The sequence below is a fragment of the Pelodiscus sinensis genome, chromosome 26, assembly GCF_052426305.1.
Source record: "Pelodiscus sinensis isolate ZL-2025 chromosome 26, ASM5242630v1, whole genome shotgun sequence".
In the NCBI taxonomy this organism is placed as follows: Eukaryota; Metazoa; Chordata; order Testudines; family Trionychidae; genus Pelodiscus; species Pelodiscus sinensis.
The window spans coordinates 8,653,289-8,681,237 of NC_143077.1; the positions used below are offsets into that span (position 1 = coordinate 8,653,289).

The 27,949-nt window shown below is 53.2% G+C and overlaps 1 protein-coding gene across 3 annotated transcripts in view; it reads right to left on the bottom strand.

Moving 5' to 3' along the window:
* The window catches only part of COL8A2 (collagen type VIII alpha 2 chain), a 194,474-nt gene that overhangs the window by 5,419 nt on the left and 161,106 nt on the right, over positions 1–27,949 (bottom strand). The gene's annotated exons all lie outside the window — the stretch shown is intronic.

The window sequence follows — 27,949 nt, forward strand, 5'->3', positions numbered from 1 at the left end:
AACAATCCAAAGAAAACACCAGTAGCTCAAAAGATCTCCGAGGCTACGTCTAGACTGCAGGCTTCTTTCGGAAGAAGCTTTTCTGGCAGATCTTCTGGAAAAACTTATTTCGAGAGAGAGCGTCCACACTGCCAAAGTACATCAAAAAAGCAATCTGCTTTTTCAAAAGATAGCGTCCATTCAGCATGGACGCTATCTCGCATTTCTGCTGTGATTACTATGGACGGAGAGGCCACCAGGGCACCTGTGCTTTTTCCTCTTCCCTCTTCTTTTGAAAGAACTCCCTCTTCCCCGTCCACACATGCCTTTTCCCGAAAGAGCTCTTTTGGAAAAAGGCTTCTTCCTTGTAGAATGAGGATTACTACTGTCGGAAAAACCCTTCTGTTCTTTCGATTTTCTTTTGGAAGAATTCAATTGCAGTGTGGATATAAGTTTTTTTCAGAAAAACGGCCATTTTTCCAAAAAAAACCCTCTGTAGTGTAGCCATACCCTCAAAGTCCTCATTAGGGGAGCCATAAATGACTCAGTGGCCCCAAAAGACAAGACAGAATAATAACCTGGGCTCCCAAACGCGCTTGCCCTTTAGCAACTGGGTGGGTGGGAGGGGGCGGGGGAGTTGTAGAAATGTAAAAAAAGCCTGTTCAGACACATGATCTTTAATGGCTGCTTTAACAGTAGCCAATATGATTCTGCCTGGTACTTGAACAGTAAGGCTATGTCTAGACTGCATTCCTCTCTCGAAAGAGGAATGCAAATGAAGGAAATTGAAAAGGCAAATGAAGCGTGGATTTACAAATCCCGCACTTCATTTGCATAATCATGTTCAAGCACTTTTTCAGAAAAGGGGTTTTTGGGAAAAAAATGCAGTCTAAATGGGATTCTTTTGGGGGAAAAGAACCTTTTTCGAACGAACCTTTAAACCTCATTTTTTCAGGAGTAAGGGTTCGTTCGAAAAAGGGTGGTTTTTTTCGAAAGAACCCAACCTAGACTGCGGGTTGTTGGCTTTTTGTGAAAAACCCTTTATTGAAAAAGCACTCGGCCGTGATTATGCAAATGAAGCGTGAGATTTGTAAATCCACGCTTCATTTGCATTTTCGATTGCCTTCATTTGCATTCCTCTTTCGAGAGAGGAATGCAGTCTAGACATAATCGAAAATGCAAATGAAGCGTGGATTTACAAATCTCACGCTTCATTTGCATAATCACGGCCGAGTGCTTTTTCAATAAAGGGTTTTTCACAAAAAGCCAACAACCCGCAGTCTAGGTTGGGTTCTTTCGAAAAAAACCACCCTTTTTCGAACGAACCCTTACTCCTGAAAAAATGAGGTTTAAAGGTTCGTTCGAAAAAGGTTCTTTTCCCCCAAAAGAATCCCATTTAGACTGCATTTTTTTCCCAAAAACCCCTTTTCTGAAAAAGTGCTTGAACATGATTATGCAAATGAAGTGCGGGATTTGTAAATCCACGCTTCATTTGCCTTTTCAATTTCCTTCATTTGCATTCCTCTTTCGAGAGAGGAATGCAGTCTAGATGTAGCCTAATGGGGAGTAAGTCCAATCTGCGCAGCCAACAACAAGGGAGGAGGGAAAGGGATAACGGAATTGAGATGAACAATTCAGACTCCCTGCGCTCTTGGTAAATCAAAAGGGAAAGCATGACTCTGTAGTTTTTACTGAGCCTAAAAATGGTGGCATCACTGATGCATCACTCTGCTCTCTGTTTAAAAGATAGACCTCAGTGGTGGCAGGGCTAATTGTAGTAGCTAAGCAGCCATATTGTTTGGTATGTGAGCTAATGCTTGGGCATTTTTACTAGTCTCAGGGGCCCCGTGCTTCCACCGATGCTTCTAGCAGCATTGGGAGTTATCATTCTGGCATCTTCCATGAGCAACACAGTCATTTACAAAGAGTAACTATCAATGCTCCCTGTCATTTTTTCCTTGCATGTGCAGAATAATTTTTTTTCTATTCTGTGCGGCATGTGGGGATGTGCACCACCCATAGAAACACATGCGGCTGGCTGTGGGCACTCTGCTACTCAGGTGGCATTTGACTCTTGCTTGGGTGGCTGCCCAAGGGCTCAGATTGCAGCATCTGTGAATTTGGTAACAATGCAAAGCTGCTCATAAGGGTTCCCTGTAAAGATCAGTGTTTGGTTAATGCTATGTCATACTTTTTTATTATTATTACTATTGATAGTATGGTAGCCCCTAGAACTCCAGCCAAAACTGTGCTCGATACTATCCAAACAGCAAGCAAGTCCATGCACAAAAACAGCATACACTCAAAACATATTAGTTGGGGTTGGTCCTGCCTAGAGCAGGGGGCTGGACTTGATGACCTCCTGAGGTCTCTTCCAGCTCTATGGTTCTATGATTCTATATACAATTGTCACAAAGGAAGGAGAATAATTTAGGCCCATCAACAAATGAACAACTGAGGCACAAAGATAATGGATAGTCTTGTGGCACCATAGAGACTAATCAAAATATATAGAATCATGAGCTTTCTTGGGTAAAACCCACCTCATCAGATGAATTGGAGGGGAAATAACAGAAACAAGATATATATATAAGAAGAAGTACCTGTTAATGAGGCTAATTAACATCCACATTGCCACATCAAAAGCTGTGTGTGGGCTACATCCAGCCCACATTTAAAGGCAGGAGAAATTGGCTTTGTTACCCTGGGCTTGAATAAAGACATCGGTGCATTACAGTGTCAAATCTATAGATGAATTCCGGTTCTGCAGTCTCTTTCTGTAATTGGTTAGTGAAATTCCTTTGTAGAAGAATGGCTACTTCTTATAAATCCATGAGTGACTTGACCAGACAGGTTAAACTTTTTGTGCCTCATTTTAACCTGCCAGGTATTTTAAGGCCCAGCGCTTAAACGTATTCAGGCTCTAAGGGTACGTCTACACTGCATCCCTAGTTCGAACTAGGGATGCAAATGGAGACAATCGAAGTAGTTAATGAAGCGGGGATTTAAATATCCCGCGCTCCATTAACATGATCTCGCCGGCGCGCTAGTTCGAATCACAGCTGATTCGAACCAGGAAGTGCGCGCCGGGACGCATTAGTTCGGACTAAAGCCCTTAGTCCGAACTAATGTTACTCCTCAAAAAACATTTTTCGCCATCGGGGCTTTTTTGCGCAAAACAGTTTTTAGCTGTCTACACTCCCGAGCGGGAGCAGCATAGTATTTGCACAAGAACACTGTCAATCTTAGGGTACGTCTAGACTACATGCCTCTGGCGACAGAGGCATGTAGATTAGGCTACCAGACATAGGAAAATGAAGCGGCGATTTAAATAATCGCCGCTTCATTTAAATTTACATGGCTGCTGCGCTGAGCCGACAAACAGCTGACCAGCTGTTTGTCGGCTCAGCGCGATAGTCTGGACGCGCGGGTGTCAACATCAAAGGTATTTGTCGACCACCCAGGTACACCTCATCCCAGGAGGTATACCTGGGTGGTCGACAAATGCCTTTGATTTCGACACCCGCGCGTCCAGACTATCGCGCTGAGCCAACAAACAGCTGATCAGCTGTTTGTCGGCTCAGCGCGGCAGCCATGTAAATTTAAATGAAGCGGCGATTATTTAAATCACCGCTTCATTTTCCTATGTCTGGTAGCCTAGTCTACATGCCTCTGGCAACAGAGGCATGTAGTCTAGACGTACCCTTACATTAGATCGTCAGTGTTCTTGCGCAAATTCAAGCGGCCAGTGTAGACAGCTGGCAAATTTTTCCGCAAAAGCAGCTGCTTTTGTGGAAAAACTTGCCAGTCTAGATGCAGCCACTCGGTTTTGGGAAAAGAGCTAGGTCCATCGCTCAGAGGCTGGGGAGTCAGCGCTCTGAGCTGAAAGCAAGGAAATCGTGGGGCTGGATGATCTGCCAAACACTAGGAGATTTTGCTCTGTAAGTGGGGAAAGATTATTATTTTTACCGCCTGGGCCTTAAGTCTCATGTAAAGGCAGCCGACCAGGTCCCAGCTAAGTATCAAAGGGGGCTTTTCCTTTAAGCACAAAAATTAGCGCTGGTCATTTCAAGCAAGTCTGGAAATGTGGTTGTTTTCCTTTTGTTAATGGAAACATTTTCAGAGCTTAGGCTTTCCTGAACTTATCTGCATATCAAAGACTTGCCCACATCCTCTGCTCTAACAGAGGTCACATGGTTATCTTGATTAAGGAAATGCTTGTCTATGGAGACACGGCCACTGGATTTCTGCAGCCGAGAAAAAAAAAAAGAAAGATTTAAACTGTGTGCTTAAGCAGATTTCTGGAAAATATCTTCCCAGGAAAATGATTTCAATATGTGTTTTTTTTTCTTTTCTGCTTGCTCTGGATGCTATGGTTTGTAAAGAATTAGTTTTCTAGGTCATTTCGCCTGGAATCAGAACATGGAGACACAGCTGAGCCCATGAAGGAGGGGGCAGGGGGAAAAAAAAAACTCACCAAAAGAAAAATCCAGACGTGAGTTGCCAGCTTGTGGGCAGCCAAAAAAGCAGACAGGAAAACCAAACCGGGGACGTTAGCGCAGAGAAACTGGGACATTACAGCCCCCACCTGTATCCAATTTCAGGAGACCCTGTCTTACCACAGACGCATGTCTCAGAGAGGCTGCGTTTCACAGCTATAGCAAGAGGTTCTGTGCTCCCCTCTGTGCATGAGCAAAATTATCAAGCATGCTAATGGAAACAGCCACCTGGGTGTCTGGGAGGGAAAACAATTGACAGGTCCAGAAAGAAGGTTTCAACCTAATCCCAGGACAAAGGAATTTGAAGACCAATGGTCCAAGGCCAGCCCTTCTGTAGAGGCTCGATCTCACCTGGTCTCTGACAGAGGAAGGTACAAGAAAGCTCATAATAACCTGCAGTGGAATAATCATCCAATAAAAAGACATTTTTTTCCTGACCTCAAGCAGCAAGTCGGTCTGAGGCATCCTTTATGTTCTGTCATCCCAGTTACTATACCTGGAGTCTTTTTGGTTATTCATAACAATGGCCAGTCCTTTTTTTGAATGTTGCTGAGCTGTTGGCCTCAGCAATGCCTTCTGCCAGTGAGGGTGCGTCTTCAGTGCACCGCAGGTCAAAATAAAATCCGCAATTTGAGCTGTGTAAATGGCGTAGCTTGTTTTGAGGTAATTTCGAAATAGTGCTTTATTCAACATAAGTGCTGTGTGGACAGTGCCAAATGACGAAATAAGCTATTTCGAAATGTCCTTTACTCCTTGTGGAATGAGGTTCACAGGGACGTTGGAATAGTGAGCCCGTTCTATTTCGAAATAACAGGCACGCTCCAAAGACACAGAATAGCTATTTTGGGATACCTGCAGTATAGACGTAGCCTGAGTTCCATATGTTAATTATGTGCATGGTAGATTGGGCCAATGGTTATCTAGTCCACCATCCTGTTCCCAGTGGTGGTCAGCACGAAGGGGTGGGGAAAAACACCCCCTCGCTTTCCCTTTTCATTGGAGCTCCAGTTAACACTTGCGGCCAAACGATGGTTGTTATTGCTGGAGACCTTTTACAAGTCAACAACTATCCTCCCCCCTTGACCTTAGCACCACCATCTTCTCTGAAGTCACTCCTCTCTGTCTTCATGCTATAGAACTAGCCAACCCCTTCCTTAGTCTGTAGGGGCAGGCCAAAGAATTGACCCTACAAAGCAGCTCCTTTCTCTTGTCTTCCCCGCACCCTGTAGGGTAATTCACACCAAAGACTCTGTCATCATCTGCTGGGGTTTCCAGGGAATATGAACGGGACATAGGAAAACGGCGGGCAACCCGTCTGAGCAGCTCCTGGAGGGGTTGGCAGCATTGCATTTTAAATCCTAGTACCGATCCAAAAGTTCTCTCTGTGACGTCACCTGGAAAATCCAGATCAGTCCAGAGAAGATTCCAAGACAGATCAAGCAGGCTGCTGACATTTAGATCACCTTACAAACCCTGTGACCTTTGTGAGCTCTCCCATGCAGTCAGACTTCGGTCCTGAGCATTTGGTGGCTCTTAATCAATTGCCACATGAGCAAGAGAAAGTCTGAGATTTCTAGGTTTTGGGGTTTTTTGCCTATGGCTGGATAAATGCCTGCCTGGTTCCCTTTTATTTCTGCTGGCCATGACATTCTCCTCAGGCTTTTCATTTTCTTCCAGAGACCATCGGTCAGCAGATCACAGGGCCCACACAAGGATCCTTGCTGGCTTAGGTGCGGAAGAAAGAACAGACAGAGCTAGATGGGATTAAAGTTGGAAGGCACCATATTGTAAACACAGCCGTTGCCTTGGCGAGGGAAGTTACTTCATGTTTAGCAGGCTACCAGGGAACTGCTGAGATGTTAACTGGCTGCCTCTTGGCTTCATAAGAGCAGGCACACTCTACAACAGTGTTTCTTAAACTTTCTGAGACCACGGAACACCAAACAATAATATTTTTTATGCGGAACACCTATGAAAATTTTCCTCAAAAAAATTGTCGGACAAAAGCAAAGATGAGATTGCAGCACACACTGGTGTTCCGTGGAACATAGTTTGTAGAGCAGTGTTTCTTAAAGTGCACAAGGCTTAGTCAGTCCCTTTAGACGTACCCTTACAGAAAAAAACTACATGCCTCCGTCGACGGAGGCACGTAGATTAGCCAGATCTGCAGAGGGAAATGAAGCCGCGATTAAAATAATCGCGGCTTCATTTAAATTTAAACAGCTGCCCCGCTCTGCCGATCAGCTGTTTGTCGGCAGATCGGGGCAGTCTGGACGCGCCGTGCCGACAAAGAAGCCTTTCTTGATCGGCACAGGTATGCCTCGTGAAACCAGGTTTACCTGTGCCGCTCAAGAAAGGCTTCTTTGTCAGCGCGGCGCGTCCAGACTGCCCCGATCTGCCGACAAACAGCTGATCGGCAGAGCGGGGCAGCCATTTAAATTTAAATGAAGCCGCGATTAAAATAATCGCGGCTTCATTTCCCTCTGCCGATCTGGCTAATCTACATGCCTCCATCGATGGAGGCATGTAATCTAGACACACCCTAAATGTTTCAATATAGGAGAAAGTTGCAGGATCAGCAACTTCTGAAGACCTCAGGGTAGGTCCTGCTCCATGCAACAGGAGATCATGTATGTTTATTGGTGGGGGGAGAGAAGGGGGTCTTGAACCCACAGCCCTAAGCAAATGCCCTGACTATTAGGCTAAGGCTCATTCTACTTCTTCACTTCTGGGGGCTGCTTTATCTTGCTTATGTTCAGCTGATTCCATCTCCAGCCCTGGAGAAGCTGGTGATGATGTTAGCATGTCTCTAGAGCAGCCACCCTTAAGGGCACTGGAAGGTGGGTGTCTATGACTTTGTCTCTGTGGCCTATTCCCAGGCCTCAGGTGAAAAACAGAGATTGTAGGTTCTCTGTGTCTGCCCGGTTCTGAGGACAAGCGTCTAAATGACAGAAACAAAGTCATTTCATAGAAAGGCCACCAGACAACTATCAGATGGTGGCAATTGTTTGGCTGCCGCTATCAGGGCTGGCCTTACCATGAGGTGAACTGAGGCGGCTGCCGCAGGTGCCAGACTGTGGGGGTGCGCCACTAGGACCCAGAGTGTAGAAAATTGTGTCTGCTGCTGTTAATTCTGCCTTCTTTCTGTCCTACTCCTCTCATGGTACTGCTCTGCTACCTACCCCAATAAAGGAGAACTGAGACCTTTCAAAGTGAGGGGGCATGGGGGCATCGTTTGAGCTCCCCGCCTCAGGTGCCAAAATGGGCAACTGTCTCCCACCTCAACTGAACCCTCCGTCCCTCTGCCCCCCCCCCCAAGGGCTGCCTCAGTGACTCCTTGGAGGCAGCAGGGCACCGAGTTGGAAGTCAGTTCTATTCCTGGCTTTGACCGTTGCCCTGGGCAAATCTCTGCCTCTCTCGTCTAGCAAGGTGATAAGCCATGCGGGAATGTCTGTCCACAGATGTGCCCCATGCCTGGCGCCATGGGGTATTGAGAAGCCCTGGGTTTGTTGGACTGGTCCCACACCATCACCACGGTGTGTGAGCAGATGCCGCTTCTCACTTACAGATGCTGGAAAGGGAGGTGCGCCGCTGCCCTTCCCCCGCCCTTCCGAAGCCCGGCTTTCATGCCAAACCTTTGAGTCCGGAGGAAGCCCAGAGCACAGTTCTGCTTTGGTTTCCCGGGGCAGGCGAGACGGGACGTGGTGAACAGCGGCGGCCGGTGCCTTGGGGGCGCTGGCCCAAAGCTGACATCCTTCGGCTGGTGGAGGCGCCGGGAGCTGGCAGTGATTTTCTCTTTCAATCCTAGCCATTTGCTGCGCGCCCCGAAGAGACAAGAACCAAAGAACGGGCCCCACAACAGAACTCTGGCCTTTCTGAACAGCGCGGGGGAGGTGCTAGCCAGGGCCCCGGACTGAGCCTAACACCAGCTCCGGGGAAAGAGGTTCCCAACCCAGCCTGGGAAACCAGCACTCCTGGCTTAGGTAAATCAGAGCCCAGAGGGGTCAGGCCTTTGGCTGGCACACCATGGCGGATTATGCACCGCAACCTCCTGTGACGTAGTGGGGGTACCTGGCTGGTTTCTATGCTGCTGGCTCTGGGGGATCCCCCACTGGCTGCCGTGGGTACCACGACCCAGCAAAACAGGATGAGTCACTATGCAAACCAGTGGCCAGACACCCCCCATGGAGAGGAACAAAGGAAGGTGGAATGCTGCCTTGGCTGGGGGGCAGGGCTGGAAGTGAGGGAGTTGGTTGCTGGCTGTCGGAGGGCATGGAGGAGAGCCTAGGAGAAGGGGCTGGAGTTTAGGGGCCCAGTCTCCCCCATCTCAAGGGGGCCTGAGGCATCCTAGCCCAGTTCCTGTGACCAGACTACATCTGTGCTGCGCTGTGCTGGAGGAGCAATAAACCACCCTCAATTCCACTGGCTGGTGCAGTCTGTTTGTGCCATTTCGGGGTGCAGGAGACGGGGAACCCCCAACGCGCCGTCACACTGGTGTCAGGAGCGGGATGCACTGCACCCCGTGGATGGAGCTTCCAGCGGCAAGCGACAAGGCGCAGTAGAAGCAAGAGCCCTGGAGCCAGGCGTGCTGGAGACAGAGCGAAGTGGTTCCTGGGAATCGTGGGGCGCTGCAGCACTAGACTGGTGAGTCTGCACCGAGGGGCCCAGCGGGCAGATGGCCTACGCCCGACTCTTGAAGGCAGAGCTGGTGGGGCTGTGCAGAGAGAGGGGCTTGCCTGTGCAGAAAGCAACCAAGGCCCAGCTGATTGCCCAGCTGGAAGATAATGACCAGCCACAGGGCCAGGATCTTGTCCCCAGGGGAAGCAGCCAGACCCCCCCTGAGAGTGTGTCAGGCTCAGAGAGGGGGAGGAGCGCTGGAACCCAACGGAGAGATGAGACAGCGTCTCCCGGGAGGCCTGCAAGTAGCCCATCTAGGGCAGGGGCCAGCCCAGCGGAGCTGCGGCGCCTGGAGATCCAGCTGCGGATCAGGGAATTGGAAGTAGAGGACCGAGAGAAGGACCGCCAGGACCGAGAGAGGGAGCGCCAAGATCGAGAGAGGCAGCGGCAGCATGAGCTGGCCATGGCAGAGCGGAGAACCGGCGGGGCACCGGCTGCGCCAAGTGCGGATGGGCCCCAGGGTCCCAGGACTGCCAGACGCTTGGAGAGGCTCGTGGTGGCCCAACTGAAGGACATGGGTGACATAGACGGGTTCCTCAGTGCCTTTGAGAGGGCCTGTGGACTGCAACGGGTCCCCCCAGCTGACTGGCTGCAGGAGCTCATCCCCGCACTGAACCAGGAGGCGGCCGGAGTGCTCAGTCAGCTGGAGGACCTACAGCCAGGGGATTACAACCGAGTCAAGGAGGCCCTGCTGCACAAGTTCGGGCTGACCCCCGAGATGTACAGGAAGAAGTTCCGGGGGGTACAGAAAGGGCCACGGGAGACCTATGTGGACCTGGCCTCCCGCCTGGCGCAATACTGCCGCAAGTGGGTGTCTGGAGCCGGAGCCCAGACCGCAGAGGAGCTGCTCAAGCTGGTCATGATGGAGCAGTTCTATGAAGCGTGCCCACCCAAACTGAGGCTGTGGCTCAAGGACCGGAGACCAGAGAACCCCCAGGAGGCCGGGAGACTGGCGGATGAGTTCACGGAGAGCCGGTCCGGGTGTGAACGGGAGTCCCGGAGAGAGAGGGAACCGCGCAGAGATCGGATCTCGGCTGAGCGACGGAGGGAGTCAACTACGGGGCGAGACCAAGGAACAGGTCGTCTGCGCCCCAGAGAACCAGCCAGGGCCTGGACAGAGACAGCCCAAAGCCTAACTTGCCATCGCTGTGGGCAAAAAGGCCACAAGAGGGCTCAGTGCACCAGGTCCCAGGACCGGGGACTTTCCAGGGTTAACTGGCTGGGGCGGGAGGAAGGGCAGGCTGCCCCAGAGGCAGGGGCTGGCAGGCAAACCTCAGCTCAGAGAGAGGGGAAGGATGCTCAGTGCACCTCCCCTGGGAGGTCTGATTCTCAGGAGGCGGATTTCTCCGTGTACCGGGTGGGGGCAGGACGGCCCCTGCGGAGCGAGTGCCTCATACCCCTGGAGGTGGATGGTAGGAAGGTGACGGGCTTCTGGGACACGGGGGCAGAGGTGACTCTGGCCCGATCCGACATAGTGGCCCCGGAGCGGATACTACCCCACGCGCAGCTGACCCTGAAGGGCATAGATGGGTCCCCGTTTAAGGTGCCTGTAGCCCGGGTGCATCTGAAATGGGGGGCGAAGGAAGGCCTCAAGGAAGTGGGGGTGCACCCGCACTTGCCCACCGAGGTGCTGATGGGGAATGACCTAGAGGAGTGGCCCCATGAATCCCAGCGGGCTCTAGTCACTACCTGGAGCCAGAGCCAGCGGGGGGCTGACAACGTAGGTCCAGGGAAGGACTCCTGGCAGCGTCCTCAGGGTCCCATCCCAGTGGACACGGGGTCCAGCCAGGCTGGGACTCCGGACCTAGGCAGAGGTGGGGGACAGGTCCCGATCCCTGCCTCAGCAGCTGAATTCCAGGCTGAGGTGCAGGCAGACCCCTCCTTGCAGAGGCTGAGGGACCAGGCTGGCCTCCATGCAGCTCAGCCCCGGGGGAGAGGTGGCCAGGAGAGATTCCTGCGGGAGCGTGGGCTCCTGTTCCGTGAGTGGCTCCCCCCCAGGAAGGCGAGGGCATGGGGTGTCCAGCGGCAGCTGGTCGTCCCCCGAAAGTATCGCCTCAAGCTGCTGTATTTGGCCCACGATGTCCCCGTTGGGGGCCACCGGGGGATCCGGAGCACCCGGCTGAAGCTGCTCCAGCACTTCTATTGGCCGGGAATCTTTACGGCCGTGCAGCGGTACTGCCGGTCCTGTGACTCCTGCCAGAGGGGCGGGAAGGCCCAAGACAGGAGGAAAGCGGCTTGGGAGTCTCTACCCCAGATAGAGGACCCTCTGGGCTTGCTGAGAGAGTTATGGGAGGGGAAGTCCTCCCTGGATGGAGCATCGGGGGTGGAAGCCGCCCTGGCTGTCCAGAGAAGGCTCGCTGGGCTCATGGCCCCAGCCCGAGAGACCCTGGCCAGAGATCAAGGCCAGCGGAAGGGTGGGTGTGACCCCCGAGGACAGGCCTGCGCCAGTCTCCCTGGAGCGGGGCGGCGAGTGGACAGAGGGAAGCCAATTCATGTGGGGCCTCGCCACGGCCGGCCCGAGTCAAGGGGAGCACCCATGTCCCCAGGGCGGGTTCCCACGCAGAGGACCCGAACTTCCCTAGGTCACGAGCGGAGTGACCCTGCTCAGTTCGCTCTCGGAGGGGGGAGAACTGTGACGTAGTGGGGGTACCTGGCTGGTTTCTATGCTGCTGGCTCTGGGGGATCCCCCACTGGCTGCCGTGGGTACCACGACCCAGCAAAACAGGATGAGTCACTATGCAAACCAGTGGCCAGACACCCCCCATGGAGAGGAACAAAGGAAGGTGGAATGCTGCCCTGGCTGGGGGGCAGGGCTGGAAGTGAGGGAGTTGGTTGCTGGCTGTCGGAGGGCATGGAGGAGAGCCTAGGAGAAGGGGCTGGAGTTTAGGGGCCCAGTCTCCCCCATCTCAAGGGGGCCTGAGGCATCCTAGCCCAGTTCCTGTGACCAGACTACATCTGTGCTGCGCTGTGCTGGAGGAGCAATAAACCACCCTCAATTCCACTGGCTGGTGCAGTCTGTTTGTGCCATTTCGGGGTGCAGGAGACGGGGAACCCCCAACGCGCCGTCACACCTCCTGGCTTGGTTTCATGTGTCTTTATCAGCCTAACGTCTTATTCTGTGTCCAGCAGGCATCTCTGCTCCGCCGTGCACACTGCTAGTGCAACGGTGGTGCCCCGCCCCTAAGCCCTTACACGCCCACGTTCCACCTCTGCCCAGAGATGAGTTTTTGGCTTCTCCACGTGAAGGTTCATTTAAATCCGGGGACATGAACAGGATCCAATGAGGCGGCTCTGTGTTACATCAGGCTAAAGGGGGCGTACATGATGCCTAAGCCCTTCTCTACTGGGGGTGGATTTTACCTTAAATCTTTTCCAGGTCAGGGCATCCCAAAACCACAGGCACTCGAGGTTCGTTTGTGAGCGACAAAGGGTGACATGGAGCCCAGATCTATGCCCATTACCCTCAGTGGCAGAGAGGCACCAACTTTCTCCACTCCTTGGAAAGCACCCAGGCAAGGGCGGGGCAGCAGCCGCCCTCTGAACTACCCTGCCTTGCCAGCGTGCCCAGCCAAGGTCACCCAGTCTTGGCCAAGGTCACCCAGCAAGGTCAGAGGCAGATGCAGGAATAGAATCTGGCAGGGCCGTGCTGTAACCACTAGACCCTGCTTCCCCATATTTAGCCAAGGGGAATAGAGCCAAGGGGAATAATGCTCCGATTAAGGGGCAGCAGAGAAGGGAATACCCCCTCTGTGGGTTTTGTCACCATGGCTCAAAATCAAGTAGAATTAGTTCTTACATAGCCACACTGGTTCATCAGTGCGTTCATTTACCACTCATGTTCCCCCGCTGTGTTTATGGTGCATTTGTAAGCACAGACACCCTGTAGTGCCGTCAGACAGAACTGAACTTGGAACCTCTGGAGCTCAGTGCATGAGCCTAGTACATGGCACAGTTATTTTGAAATAACAGAATTGCTGTGTAGACACATTGGTTTTTTTCAAAATAATGGGCGGCTTATTTCGAAATCTGTAAACCTCATTTCACGAGGAATAACACCTCTTCCGAAATAGTACACACTACTGCTATTCTGAAATAGCTATTTCGAAATAGCTCCTCCCTCAGGGCCATTCAAAGTAATTACTCCCCAGTGCCTCCTGGGGCTCTAAATCGAGGTAGCACAGCCACATTGGGGAGCCTGCCTTGGACTAATTTTGAGGCTTCCCTGGGGTGTAGATGTGCTATTTCAAAATAAGCATGCTGTGTAGACGTACCCTCAAGGACGGCTGTAGAACAGGCTCATTATTCTCTCCCTACGTGGTCTAAGTGTTACTACAATGGGACAGTGAACCACACCCAGAAGGTGTGTGGGTTACAAATGCACTCGGCTAGGTCTGTGCATAAAAAGCCCCTAGAACTACCCCTGCGCAGCAGCTCCGCATCCTTGGTTTGCGCATATGCTCGTGTGCCAAGGCACCCTTTAACCAAATGCTACCCAGGCAAGGCCAGCTTTTCACAGGCATTGAGAGGCCTAACGCAGAGCGATTCCACCTGGAGGTGGCTGCCGAGATGCTTTTGAAAATCCCAATATCTACAGCTCCCTTTAAAAACCGGGTTCTTAGCTCTGTTCAAGGCCTTGCCTCAGAAAGCAACCCCTTCCGTCCCTGCTAATAATGGCTGAACTCCACCTTCCAAGGGTCGCGGGGTGCTCAACTTTAGCAAAGTCTCTTTGCTCTCTGGGTAGTGCAGGGAAGTATCACGACTCCATAGGACCGGTGGGGAAACTGTGATCTGGGGCCCATGCACATCTTTGGGCACTAAACTCCATCTCTGCCTCAAAGGGAGTTGGAGTCAGAGCCTGGAAGTAAAACAAGGCAGCCCGTTCCCCTGCTCTTGCCACTAGACCCGCGTGTGGTTTCTCAACCATTGTCAACAGGTTGCTGGAGGGAGATGGGGGCGGGGGTAGGGTCTGTGACCATCCTCCCTGTATTTATGGCTCTTGGAGGGCAGGGAGAAACACTTGCCTGTTGTAACATGAGGCCAAGACACGGAAGAGATGGAGAAATCGGCACCAGCTCACTTATAAATCTTGTCTCCAGTCACTCCAGGGATGAGCTCCCTTTCCCAAGTGCAGGATGTTGGAGTATACACCGAGCTCAACATTGCACGTAGAAGGCATCTGGCATAACAAGGCATCACTTTCCAGGGAAAACATGATCCCCAAAGACAATACAAGGGAAGCCAATACTCTCCTTGCCAAGTCTGGGGCAGCATTTTACTGACTTGAAAGGATACCGAGTGGGCTTTTTTTGGAGGGGTGGGATTAAGTGATGTTGTTTGAAAACTGCCCATTGCCCATTAAATCCAACTGGGGCAAGAGCACCAAGGAATGTCTGGACATTGAGGGACCCACCCCCACACACACCGCCGCAGGGGGACTTAACTATGCAGGGAAGAACCAGACCGAAATGAGGACCATGGTGCTGATGGGTAGTTTGCCACTTGCACAACACAAATGATATGAAGAAATAGCTGGGATCCACAAAACCCTGCATACAAACTACACACACATATTCCAGCTCTAGCTGGATACAACCTGCTGCACTGGCTGAGGGCTAAGGCCTTGTCTACACTGGCACGTTTTGTCGCCAGCGACAAAACAGTGAACGTGTTTACACTGCAATGAGATTTTTGTTGGGAAAAACACCCAGTTTTGGTGACAAAAAGCTTCCACCCCACAAGAGACTTTTGTTTCCCCCGCCGCTTTATTGTTGACAAAGAGCCAATGTGGACTCTGATGTTTGTTTTGTTGGTAGAACTGTCTTCCACCAGTATCCCACAATGCATGTCCTGCTGGCTCGGCACAGCGTTCTCTGATCTCTGGTGCCCTGCAGGCATGTGCCCCTCCCCTTTCAAAGCTCCAGGAATTTCTGACAGCTGAGTGAGCTGCTCTGTTTGGGGAACAAAGAACAAATCACTGGAATGCTCCTGTTCTGCTGCTGCAGGGGGCGGGCTGGAGAAGCTGCCGTGCTGCTTTGACATCCCTCAGCCAGCAGCTGAGAAGGCTGAGGGAGAACTCAGAGGGAGTCCCAAGAAGTGCAGGGATCAGCTCTGTCTTCCCACAATACTGCACTGCGGGATGCTTACCCACAATACTTTGCTCTATCTGTCGACAGAGTGCTAGTCATGTGGCCATGGAATGTCGACAATGGGAGGCAGAAAAACCGGTTTGACTGGTTTTCACTTTTGCCGACTTTTGCATGTCGATAGCACCAAACCTCCCAGTGTAGACAGACACCGCCTATAGTGAGCACCACCGTAAGTCTCACAAACTATTTACCTAGGCACAGTCTTATTCCTCTCCACCATAAGGTCTTCTGGAGAAAATGTCTTTTCTCCTGAACTCTGGGTGACCTCCAGATACACCGCTCTGAGTGCTGCTAAGCTGTGGGAGGCCGGGAAGCCCGTAACACAGAACCCTTGTGCAATTTTAATACCCGTGGCTGTTGCTCGCTCTTGCGTCTGCGGGAAAGGTTTGGAGCAGAACCAAATGAGCAGGAGGCAAAATCTCGACCGAAGCCCCCGAAAGAGACCTGGCATTGCAACGAGGCGACAACTGCTGCAGAGCTGTCGTTGCTCAGTTTCCCTTTGTGTCATACGTTTTAAAAATTGCAGTTGAAAAAACAGGAGTTAACATTGGAAGGGTTTTCAGTCCCACCCGCGCTGCTCAGAACAGGGAGGGGTGTTAGGGAATCTGATACCAGCGCAGGATGGCACAGTGCTAAGTAGGCTATAAAAACCTAGGTGGAGATACATATGGGCTGTGTCTACACTGGGACACTTATTCCGGAAAATCAGCCGCTTTTCCGGAATAAGCTGCGAGCTGTCTACACTGGCCCTTGAATTTCCAGAAAAGCAAAAACGCTGTACTGTACAAAATCAGCCACTATTCCGGAAAAACTATTCTGCTCCCGCTCGGGTATAAGTCCTTATTCCGGAACACTGTTCTGGGAAAGGGCCAGTGTAGACAGCCCAGTAGTCTTTTCCGGAAAAAAGCCCCGATCGCGAAAATGACGATTGGGGCTCTTTTCCGGAAAAGCGCGTCTACATTGGCCACAGACGCTTTTCCGGAAAAAGGGCTTTTCCGGAAAAGCAGCCTGCCAATGTAGACGCTCTTTTTCCGGAAATACTTATAACGAAAACTATTCTGTTTTAAGCATTTCCGGAAATTCATGCCAGTGTAGACACAGCCATGGGGACAGATGGACAGACAAGGATTGAGGAGCTGGCCATAGTTGTGGGAGCTATGTCCTCTGTACTATGACTCACGGTGCTTGCACTGTGTTCTCCTCGTCCTGGCTCTAATGAGGAGGATGCCTCAAGGGGTCTCTCAGGGTGGGTGTTCGCCTCAGGAGGGTTTGCAAAGCAATTTGAGATCCTAAATCAGGCCTTTTTCTGCCCGTGGCCGAGTATTTCCCGTTTGACGACGGGGGAAATGGAGGCTGGGGATGGAAGGTGTTTGGTGTCTTACTTGAAAGGAAACCTCTGATCCCAAACTCTAAGGCACCACAGTGGGGGCTGATTAGTGCACATTGGGCTTTGGGGCTGTGGGTGAATGACAAAGTGACATTAGATGTTCATGGCGCAAGGGCGACGATGGAGGCCGAAGAAGGACCCAAACAGACTCATTTCCTGTGCCCTGGTGGAGAGGTCTGGAATCTCCATGAAGACTCAGAGGCTACGTCTACATTGGCATGATCTTGCGCAAATACTCTGTAATGCAAGAACTCGTGTGTTAAAGTATTTGCGCAAGAGAGCGTCTACACTGGCATGTGCCTTTGCGCAAGAGATGTGCTTTTGCGCAAGAGCATCTGTACCAGTGTAGACGCACTCTTGCGCAAGAAAGCTCTGATGGCCATTTTAACCATTGGGCTTTCTTGCACAAGAAATTCATGTTGCCTGTCTACACTGGCCTCTTGTGCAAGAACAGTTGTGCAAGACGGCTTATTCCTGAGCGGGAGCATCATAGTTCTTGCGCAAGAAGCACTGATTTCACACATTAGAACGATTTCAGCCATAGGCTATGTCTACACTATGAATTTTCTGCAGAAGAGGCAATGCAAATGCATCTCTTCTGATTCGTTTGGCGCAAGAGGTTTTTTTGCACAAAAACAAGCAGTGAGGACGTGTCCGTTTTGCACAAAAACCCCTTTTTGTGCAAGAGCCCTATGCCTGAAAAATAGTGTCATAAGGATCCTAAGCAAAAAGGGGTTTTTGCGCAAAATGGACACATCCACATTGCTTGTATTTGCGCAAAACAGATCGGAAGAGATTATGCAAATGACGTGCGAGAAAATGCTAATGAGTGCTTCATTTACATGGCCTCGGCCACAAAAAAAACGTAGTGTAGACAAAGCCATAAGGTATAATTACAAGTTGAACCTCTCCAGGCCGGCATTCTCTGGTCTGGCAACAGCCATGGTCAGGCATGATGATAGTGAGCTGGCTGTCCACTTCTCATGGGCGTGGCGAAGTTTTCCACAGTCCCATAAAGTTTGTTTACAGCCACCAGTCCCGGCTCTGTGTTCTGTGCCGTTATCTAGCTCTAATTTTCCCCTACATGTCTTCTGAGAGCCCGGTCAGCAGTGGACATGTTGGTAATGTTGCTAGACAATATTGACCTCCTGTGGTTTGGAAAATTCTCTGGTTCGGCACCAGTCAGGTCCCAAGGGTGCCAAAGTCGAGATGCTCAGCCTGTATTTGTACATCTAGATTTGGCCGTGCGGAGGGCAGGGTACAGTCCAGTGGTGGCCTTTGGGGTCCAGGATTTCACTTACCCCAAGGGCAAATGCGGCCTCTTTTCTGGGGCGACAATGTATTAACTAACCCTCAGGGAGGGGATTTTGGTTGGTTTATTAGGAAGGAAACTCCTGACATTTACACTAGGTGGCGCCCGCAAGCTGGGAACCTGGCCTGTAGTAGCACAGCCTTCCCCGACCGGGAGCTTCACTTTTTAATTGCAGTTTCCCCTCTCTCCTGAAAGCCCTTCAGGGCTGGTTGCACACAAGGAGGGTGTGTCGTTGCTGCAGGGTCCTCCCCCAGCTGTGCAAAATGGGGGGGGGCATTCCAGCCCTGGCTCTAGCATCACCCCAAACTTTTCCCACCTGGCCATGCTGAATCTGGCTTTCTCCAGGGTCCCTCTCCCTGCAATCTCCTCCCAGCAGCCCGGGCCCTGCTGGGTCAGCCCGAGCCTCCTTGTGCCAACTTGCATGGAGACGCCAGGCACTTGGAGATCTTTGCTGGTTGGGGGCTATGTAGCTGCCAATGGCTATTGTCTGAACCGCAGACAGGGGGTTCAGAGTCTTTCTACAGATGGGGGAAACTGAGGCACTGAGTAGGGAAAGTGGCCACATGGCACAGCAAGAGACAGGAATTAGGAGTCCCGATTCCTTCTTTATCCCGAGCCATGCCTCCTCCGCAACACAGCTCCCAGGCAGCGGTGCAACTGCGGGGAAAGGTGTAGAAGAGCCACGGGACAGGGTGCCAATGCGACACCCCCCAGCAGGGGCAGCGCCACCACCCGAACCAGGCAGGGAAGGCTGTCGGAAGGGGTCAGCAGCGCAGGGTCTGAACCAGCCAACGACTGGTGCCATAGCTAGAGCTTGGCAGGGCACGGCCCCCTGCCACGCCCTTTGGGTGCCCAGCAGGGCAAAGTGACGTGGGAATCATCTGCTTCTGTTTTAAAATAATTTGCAAAAGGCCAGCAATGAAACAGAACATTTTGTTTGACCAGACCCCGTATCTCTCCATCTAGTTCTGGAACGGCGAGTGAGGCAAAGCCTCAGCCCTAGGGCAGGCTCGATTGGCAGGACTAACGTTGTGGTCAGGTTAGAATGCAGTGTGTGTGTGTGTGTGTGTGTGTGTGTGTGTGTGTGTGTATGTACAGGACTAACCTTGTGTTCGGGTTAGAATGCGGTGTGTATGGGTGTGCGCACACAAGAGTTGATACAGGACCCGTGTCTGCTTGACCCTCCTTCATCTCAGTGGGCCGCAAGTTTGTCTTCACCAAGCCAATCTCCCGGGACTGGGCAGTTTTGCTCCCTGCGCTGGCGTTCCTAGAATTCGGGGGCTGGGACTGACCCTGGCAGCGCTTTGATGGGACGCAGAGGGAGCGCGCGGCTCTCTCAGCCCCTGCTGTGCGCAGTCAGCCCCCCTCTCACTTTGGCTTTACGTGCGCGTCACTTCAGTGACACCGGTAGGGGGAAAAACGACAGACAGAAACCAGCAGAATCTGGCAATCCCACACGCGGGCAACGGTAACAAAATGTCTCGCAGGTCACCCACAGAACCCCGATGGGCTGCGTGTGGGGCAGGTTGCCCACCCCTGCTCCACGCTGTGCCCCAGTTCGGGGCCCCACGGGCCTAGGTGCTGTACGGAGACACGGTCGGAGCCGGTGCCTGCTTTGGAGAGTGAAATGCTGGTTCTCTAGCAGACGTCACCAGGGGGCTGGTGGCACCCGCAGGTGGGGTCATTTCACGCCCTCTCAGAGCCACTGGGTGGGGGCTGGAGGGGCCCATTGCACCAAATCCCCTTAGCGCCTGTTTGGGCCTCTACGGCCAGCCAGCGCGTGTGGCTCCAGGAATAACGCATGGCGGGGGGGGGAGGGGGGAAGGGGGCAGGCGGGGGCAGCTTCCCTTTTGAGCCAGGACTCGGGTCCCGCTGTCTGTACCTGCCGGCAGAGGCGAGCGCCCTCTGTCTGCGCGCTTGTGGGCTAGCGCAGTGGGCACTGGACAGGGAATAGGCCAGCTGGTCCTAGGCACACAGGTGGCCCGTCCCTCGCCCTCTGTGTCCCTTTGCTAGGGTGACTATAAGCTCTGGAGCACAGGGACGTGAACAGGCAGCCCCCTGCTGAGCCACGTCCTCCAAGGCTACTGTCACGCAAGGACGAATGCAGAGTCAAGAGGGGGGCAGTGCCACCCAGGTGAACCCACAGGCTGCATTTTGCCATGGCCCAAAGCCTCAAGCTGTGAGCGGGAAGGCGCCACAGACCCAGCAGGAAGGTGCCAGGCCAAGCTGCGGGTTTGCCGCATGCATGGCTGACTCGGCTGCCTTTTAACGAGGAGGCTGCACTGGCATGGGATTTACACTGCAGCTCTGACAGCCGGGCTATGTCTAGACTGGCATGATTTTCCGGAAATGCTTTTAACGGAAAAGTTTTCCGTTAAAAGCATTTTCGGAACCGAGCATCTAGATTGGCACGGACACTTTTCCGCAAAAGCACTTTTTGTGGAAAAGCGTCCGTGCCAATCTAGACGCACTTTTCCGCAAAAAAGCCTCGATCGCCATTTTCGCGATTGGGGCTTTTTTGCGGAAAACAAATCTGAGCTGTCTACACTGGCCCTTTTGCGCAAAAGTTTTGTGCAAAAGGACTTTTGCCCGAACGGGAGCAGCATAGTATTTCCGCAAGAAGCACTGATTTCTTACATGAGATCGTCAGTGCTTTTGCGGAAATTCAAGCGGCCAGTGTAGACAGCTGGCAAGTTTTTCCAGAAAAGTGGCTGATTTTCCGGAAAAACTGGCCAGTCTAGACACAGCCCCGGTGTCCAGCAGGAAAACAGCTGCCGGGGATAAAAGACTCTTGCTGGGGATAAAAGATGGGGTGAGAGGGGGACAAGGGGGACCAGTTGTCCTCTTCCAGCCCCCTCTGCCAGTCCCCGCCACAAGCAGTTAGCATCACCATCGCAACCCCGTGGGAAAGGTCCCCACTGGGCAGTTTCCCTCAGGCAGAAAAGGATAGGCGCACCTCTCGTTTGTCCGCTGATGTCATAAAAAAAGAGGGCTTTCATTGGTCCAGCTGGGCAAACTCCTCCCCTAGCCATGCCCAGCTGTGCAAACTCCTCCCCATTCATAAGAACAGCCAGAATGGGTCAGACCCATGGTCCAGCCAGCCAAGTCTCCTGTCTCTGACTGTGGCCAGTGCCGGGTGCCCCAGAGGGAATGAACAGAAAGGCAAAATTAGTGACTGATTCACCTGCTGTCGTGCAGACCCAACTTGCGGCTGTCAGAGGCTAGTGACACCAAGAGCATGTGGTTGTGTCCCTGACTGACTTAGATAAATTCAGGAAGGACAGGTCCATCCATGGCTCTTAGCCGTTTCTTTTGGCCTTCACAACATCCTCTGGCAGGGAGTTCCATAGATCGCCTGTGAGTTGTGTGATGGAGTACTTCCTTTGGTTTGGTTCTAAACAGGGTGGTGTATGGAGGGCATATGTCCCCCAAATGCTGTGAGCAGGTGCGGCAAGGGGTCAGAACCTCTGGGCGGCCCAGGGTCTAGGAAGGGCCTGGTGTTTGCACAGGGGTCTGTCCCCCCCCTCACTCACCTGCAGCAGCGGGGTGAAGCTGAGCAACATGTCCCTAGCCCTCTCTGCTCTCCCGACTCCTCTCCACGTTGCTTGGGGGAGGGGGCAGGAGTAAGACCATTCCTCACACTCATAGGCAGGAAGTGGAGAGGGGCTCGAACCCTGCTGCTGGCACTGGCCCCCTGACCCCAGTAGTTGCCCCAGGCTGCATTGCTTGTGGGAGGGGTCTTGTGGGAAGAGGTGGAGTGGAGGCAGGGAAGAGGAGAGCAGGAATGAGGGGGGGCGGCGCAGGGCCTGGGCAGGGGGGGGGGCATTGTCCCGGCCCTCCCCTGGATGGGGGAGCGGGCACAGAGAGAAGTCATGGGAAGGGACGTCACATGGCTGATGGATGTAATATTAGGCAACAAAAACGAGGGGTTGGAACACGTGACTCAGAAGGAGAGGCAGAAAAAACTGGACTTATTGAGTCTGCAGAAGTGAGAGGCTGTTCCCAGTGGTGGCAGGTGACAGACCTCCCCCACTGCAACTTGAGACCTTTGCTGCTCATTCTAGGTTGGACAGTAGGAAACACTATTTCCCTAGGAGGGCGGTGAGGCGCTGGGATGGGTTCCCTAGGGAGGTGGTGGAATCTCCATCCTTAAAAACCTCTAAGTCCCGGCTTGACAAAGCCCTGGCTGGGATGATTGAGTTGGGGTTGGTTGTGCTTTGGGCAGGGGGCTGGACTCGGTGACCCCCTGAGGGCTCTTCCTACCCTGCGAGTCTATGATTCTAGGAATATAAAGCAGGAATTACTAAGTCACCACCAGGCGCTGTGCGTGTGACCTACGCTGTTGGATAAGGCAGACAGATGTCAGGGATGTCCAACTCCTAGCTAGGTAACGTGCCCATCACTGGGGCATCTGCCTTCATTACAGTGACCTTGCAGCCGTTCACCCCTCTCCTAGACAGAGTCACCCCTTCTCTCAACAGCCACTAGGACAGACGCAGCCTCTGGCCTCCATTGCGAGGCTCAGATCGGCCTCCGCTGCAGGTCCTGCTGGCCTAAATCTGTTCTCTCTCTGATGGAGCTCAGGCTAAGCTGCCCTGCTAGGTGAGCACAGAGGCCTGTCACCTGCTACCTGAGAGCGGCAAGGCTGTGTGATCTTGGGCCTCTCTGTGCCTCAGTTTCCCCTCCCACCCATGGGCTACCTACATTCGTGCAAGACGTAGCCCTGTAGACGCTACTCCCAACAACTCTGTCTCATCTGTAGTGGCCCATGCAGCCGGAATGTGTAGGAAAAAAAAGACCAGCAAGAGGATATTTGACTCCATCCGCAGCTGAAACGCTCCTTTTTGGTGAGGCTGCATGCGGAGTTTCTGTCTCTGGCCGGGAGTCAGAGAACACACTCCCAGCTGCTGGAGGGGCGGAGAGCTCAACTCACGTCAGCTCCAGCTTTTTCCCCCTGCCGCATGTATTGATCTGCACTCTCCGTCAGCCATTCAGTTTCCTCGTAAATCAGGCACTTGAGAGCTGGCCTTCAGCAGCCGCCTGCAAACCCCTCAAGAAGTTATTGCTCCCGGAGCCAAGGCTCCCGCCAGTCTGGAGGGTCCAGCCTGGAGCGAAGCGCATGGAGAAGGCTCCTGAGGTTTTCCCCAGCTGGAAGGAGCCTGCCATCCGGCTTTCAGCAGGTAGCTAATGTTTCAGCACGAGGCCGCTGCACTGGGTGGTCGGCGGCCGTATGTACAAGCTCAGGTGCTTCTGTGATCCTCTGCCGACGCCGCGCAGATAAAGAGCTCCCGGCCCGGGCCCTGCCCCAAGAATGGATTGGCTCGTCCTTTGGACGCAGGGGCTGCCCATCCTACGGGAGCCGCGTCTGCGGGGTCCAGCATTCCTCCCTCGCCAAAGCCCGCGGCGCGCCGCCGTTTCCCAAGCACATGGTAATTTACAGCGCCTGGGTCAGGATGTCTCTCCCAGGGTCACGGCGGGGGTCAGTCTGGAGGCACTTCGTTGACATCGCTCCAGATTTATACGGCTGCAAACGAGAACAGAGCCAGTCTCCCAGAGAGAGAGAGAGAGCGAGTGTGTGTGTGTGTGTGTGTGTGTGCACTGCTCGGGGGAGGAGGAGTATCTAGTGAAGTCATTCCTACCTCAGCTCAAGGCAACTGTCGTGATAAACCCAACCCCTTGCCACAAAGAGTAGCAGCTCCAAATCCAGATCTTGTTAGAGAAATGACTGTGTATAAATGGCCCCTTCTTAGTCCCGGTGTCTGCTCCATGCATCCACTGGGGGGGAAAGAGGCAAAGTAACATGCCCAAGCCCACACAGCAGGGCAGTAGCAGAGTTGGGATTTGCACTCAGGTCTCTTGAGTCCCAGTCTTATCCATTGGCGTGCCCTGCCGCTCAGATGCTGCAGCATGGTTCCCTCCTCTTTCCTACCGCCACAAGCAGTTTTCTCAAGAACATTCCCATAATTCCAGTCACTGGGCATGGCACAGTGACCAGTGAAGACTCATTCCTTCCCTGTGCTCCCCTACCTGCTCTGATTCTTCCTTGCTGCCCAGCCAGGAGGGCCAAGGAGCAAAGGGCCACGAGGTGGTGCCGGCAGGGAGACAGCCCCTGGTTTGATTCTGATCGCAGTTTCTCTGGTGTAAATCCAGATGGTCTCAGGGTTACTCTGACCCAGGGTGTGTGTGTGTAAAATTCAGTGTGGCTCTAAACCTGCTCCCGAGATCAGAGGCTGGCCAGGGTGTGGCTGGGCTGCCTCATGGCCAATCTCCAAAGCTGCTGAAGAGTGCAGGGTAGGAAGGGATCCAAAGGAGAAGACCAGCCACTGGGAACTGTCACGCTCCATCCGGTGTGTCGATCCTCCTTTAAGGACGCTAGTAAAAATACAAACTGGCACGTGCTAGGGAGGGTCACATTTTTGTCCTAACGAACATGGACAGGCCAATAGAGAGCAGAGATGTGGTCACATGACACTCCAGGTGTTTAAAACACAAGTTCCTTTAAGCAACCCTAGTGACAGGCAATTGGCTTGATGGGGCCCTCCAGTGGGCGTGGTAAAGCAACAAGTGCCTATGAATATTATTTGTATCCCATTGATGCCTGTTGGAAGCCTCCCTTGAGACCAGGGCCCTGCTGGGCTAGATGCTGGACATACACTCAGAAGGAGAGAACCCCTGCCCTGAAGAGATTACAGCCTGACTACACCCGAGAGGAGGAAACAGCGGTAAAGTAACATGCCCAAGGTTACACAGCAGGACAGTAGCAGAGCTGGGATGTGAATGCAGGTCTCTTGAGTCCCAGTCTATCCACTGCAGTTTTCTCAAGAACATTCCCACAATTCCAGCAGCCCTGGCTGCTGACAAGGCAGCTGTGACTTGCCCCCACCCAGTATTTACTAGCAGTGCTGGACCGAGCCATACTTGCGCCCCGGGCAGCAGGCATGCGGTGCCTGATTGACATGGTAAGGGGTGCCGTGGCCATGCCCCCGGGCCAGCGGCACATGCGTGGCCATGCCCGCGGGCGAGCGGCACATGCGTGGCCATGCCCCTGGGCGAGCGGCACCCCTTACCACTTCAATCAGGCGCCCCCCCATAGCTTGGCACCCTGGGCAGCTGCCCGGCTAGCCCTCCCCTTAATCCGGCCCTGTTACTAGCCTCCCCGTATGTGACGCGACTCCTCCAGGAATATGGGCAAGAGGGGGTTAATGCACTGGGCTGTGGCACTGCATAACCCATGCTGGGAGACCAGCTGCCCCTGCCCCACCAAAGGTCATTTGTGCATCTGTGTTCATCCTGGCATGTCTCCTGGCTCCTACCTCTCGAAAACCACACTGGGCAGAGCCCGCGCCCATGGGAGAGGGGCTGCAGGCAGACACAGGCACCCAGGAGAGGGAATTCAGAAAGACTCGGGTAAAGGTGGGAGGGGGTCACTTCCCTCCGTGGAGAAACCTTCCCCACTTCAGCTATCTGCACCCTCCCCAGCCTCAGCCGCAGGTGCCCAGCCCGTAGGCCGAGCAGGTGAGAAAAGCGGGGGTGAGCTGGTTTGAAGACGGTCTCTGTCATCACACAGCCCTCTCCAGGGAGCCAGCTGCAGCAGTGGTTCCCAAACTTTTCGGCATCACGCCCCCTTTTTGATTTTTGAGAAACCCTCCGCCCGCCCCAAAATAGCAGCAAAACTTGTTGAGCCAAAAAAACCCCTAGACTGGGGCAGCAAAACTTGATGGGGGAGGAGAGGGGGGCCCCCCAGTTTGGGAACCCGTGAAGAGAGTTGGGCTTGCTTTAGGGGCAGTGGTCGAGAGGCTCAGAGAACAGGAACATCTCCACATAAACCAGATGTGAAAAGAGGGGGAGGATGGAAAAATGGAGTAGGACATGGAGCGGAGAGGTGACAGTCTGGGGGTCCTGCTCCACACGGGGGGGTGCAGTTAGCAGTGTGCTTGTGCAGCACCTTGCACGGTGGGGCCCCGCCCCAAGCACTCCGGTCATCCACATACATAATTCTATTAAGGGGGAACGATGGGCGTGGTCTGTACAAACTCAGGGAGCAGAGCACATCCACTCAGGAGTCGATTAACAGAGGATCCTAGCACTGTGGATCGGTGGGGGGGTGGGGGAGTCCGATTGTATCACAAGAACTAGTTTGTCCAGGGTGGACCGGACTGGTAGGTCTGGGCAGGGGCCTGGTTTCTACTGAGCGAGGAGACCGACATCTAGGCAAGGGTTCTCCACGTTGATGGAGACCCCATCAACGGTTCTGGTCTGCACCCCCTGCCCCTTTTAGGGGTGACCTGCAGGTAGACACGGTCCATGTGATTTGCCAGGCACCTTGTTGTCCTCAAGCTGGTGAGTCTGCCCACACCACCCCCCTTACGACGGAGTCTCCCCAGTTGCTGTATGCCCCTTCCGTGCCCAAAGCCCGCTAAGCCTGTTCTTGCCACCACTCCCCCAGTGCCGCATTCTACCCTGTCAGTACAAATCAGCAGCCTGCGGAAGCGGCGAGCGTCACTTGCAACCACTCGGAAGGCACGGCTACCCGAGGGAGTTATTTCGACATAACAAGGCACAGCAAGTCTGGTATTTCGAAATCATTTCGAATTAAGGGGCTTGTTAGTTTGAAAGGATAACTCCTGCCTGTGAGGAGGGACGACGCTTATTTCAAACCTGTTATTTCAGAATTGCGGGAGTGTGGCCTCTCCGCTGCTGTTATTTTGAAATAACTACGCCTCAGAGTCACTCAAAGTAATTACACTCCAGTGCTCCCTGGGGCTCTTAGTCGAGGGAGTGTGTCCACATGAAGGGAGCCTGCCTCTGACTAATGTCGAGGCTTCCCTGCAGTGTGGTCACGCTATTTCGAAATAAAAGACAGGACTATGCAGCACTTTAAGGACTAATAAGATGGTTTGTTAGGTGATGAGCTTTTGTGGGCCAGACCCACTTCCTCAGACCAAATCAAAGTGGGTCTGGCCCACAAAAGCTCATCACCTAATAAAAGACAGAACTATGTAGCACTTTAAAGACTAACAAGATGGTTTGTTTCAGCAAGACCAGACTGACACGGCTGCATCTCTATTACTAGTTTGAAATAGTTATTTGGGGCGTTATTATTTCAAAATAATTTCCCAGTGTAGACTCAGCCTGACAGTACAGTGGTCCGGTTAGATTTCGAGGCCAGGCCAGAGGTTAGCAGGGAGCAAGGCTCCTGAGCCCACGGACAAATGACATTTGAGAGGGGATAAGGCGGATGATCCAAAGGGGGCATTTGTGATGGAAGCTGCCTGATTTCAGCAACATGACAAAGGAACAAACCACAGCTCCAGAGGAGCCTTGTCTGGCTTCTGCTCCTGTCTGGCTTCAGCCCGGCTCCCAAGATGGACTGGACTCAAATGCACAAAGCTCGTGAGTCCTCCCTGGCCCCCATTGCCAGGCCCTGGTTTGGTGGCACTTCCTATGAGGCTGTCCCTCCTAGGAGTGACAGCATCAGCCAGTGCCGATGATGTCGCTGCTGCTGTGATGTCACGTCCCCTCCTGGCTGCACTCCTGGGCAGCACGTCCAGGTGGTAGGGTGGTGGCCACGTGGGTCAGAAGGCAGCAGCTGGGGGGCTCAAACAAGCTGCAAGCCTGCCAACCAAACTGCCTCTTTGTTGGGAGACAACCAGCCCGGGTACGATCCGTTTCCAGGGATGTTCCTGACAGACCCATTTCCGGGGATGTTCTGTCAGCACCTGGTCGATGTGAATCACTTGACACGCTCTCTCATGGCTCCGAGTGGGACAGCGCCTGCCTTGGTCCAGGCGTCAGGACCACTGAGGGCCTCAAGTCAGCAAAGCCTCTAAGCACATGCTTAAGGCTCATTGACTTCCGTTGGGGCTTCTGTGCAGGCATAAGGTCTTGGCTGAATTGGGCCCACCTGTGTTTATGCCGAGAGGGGCCTGATGAGGAACCCACTGGCACA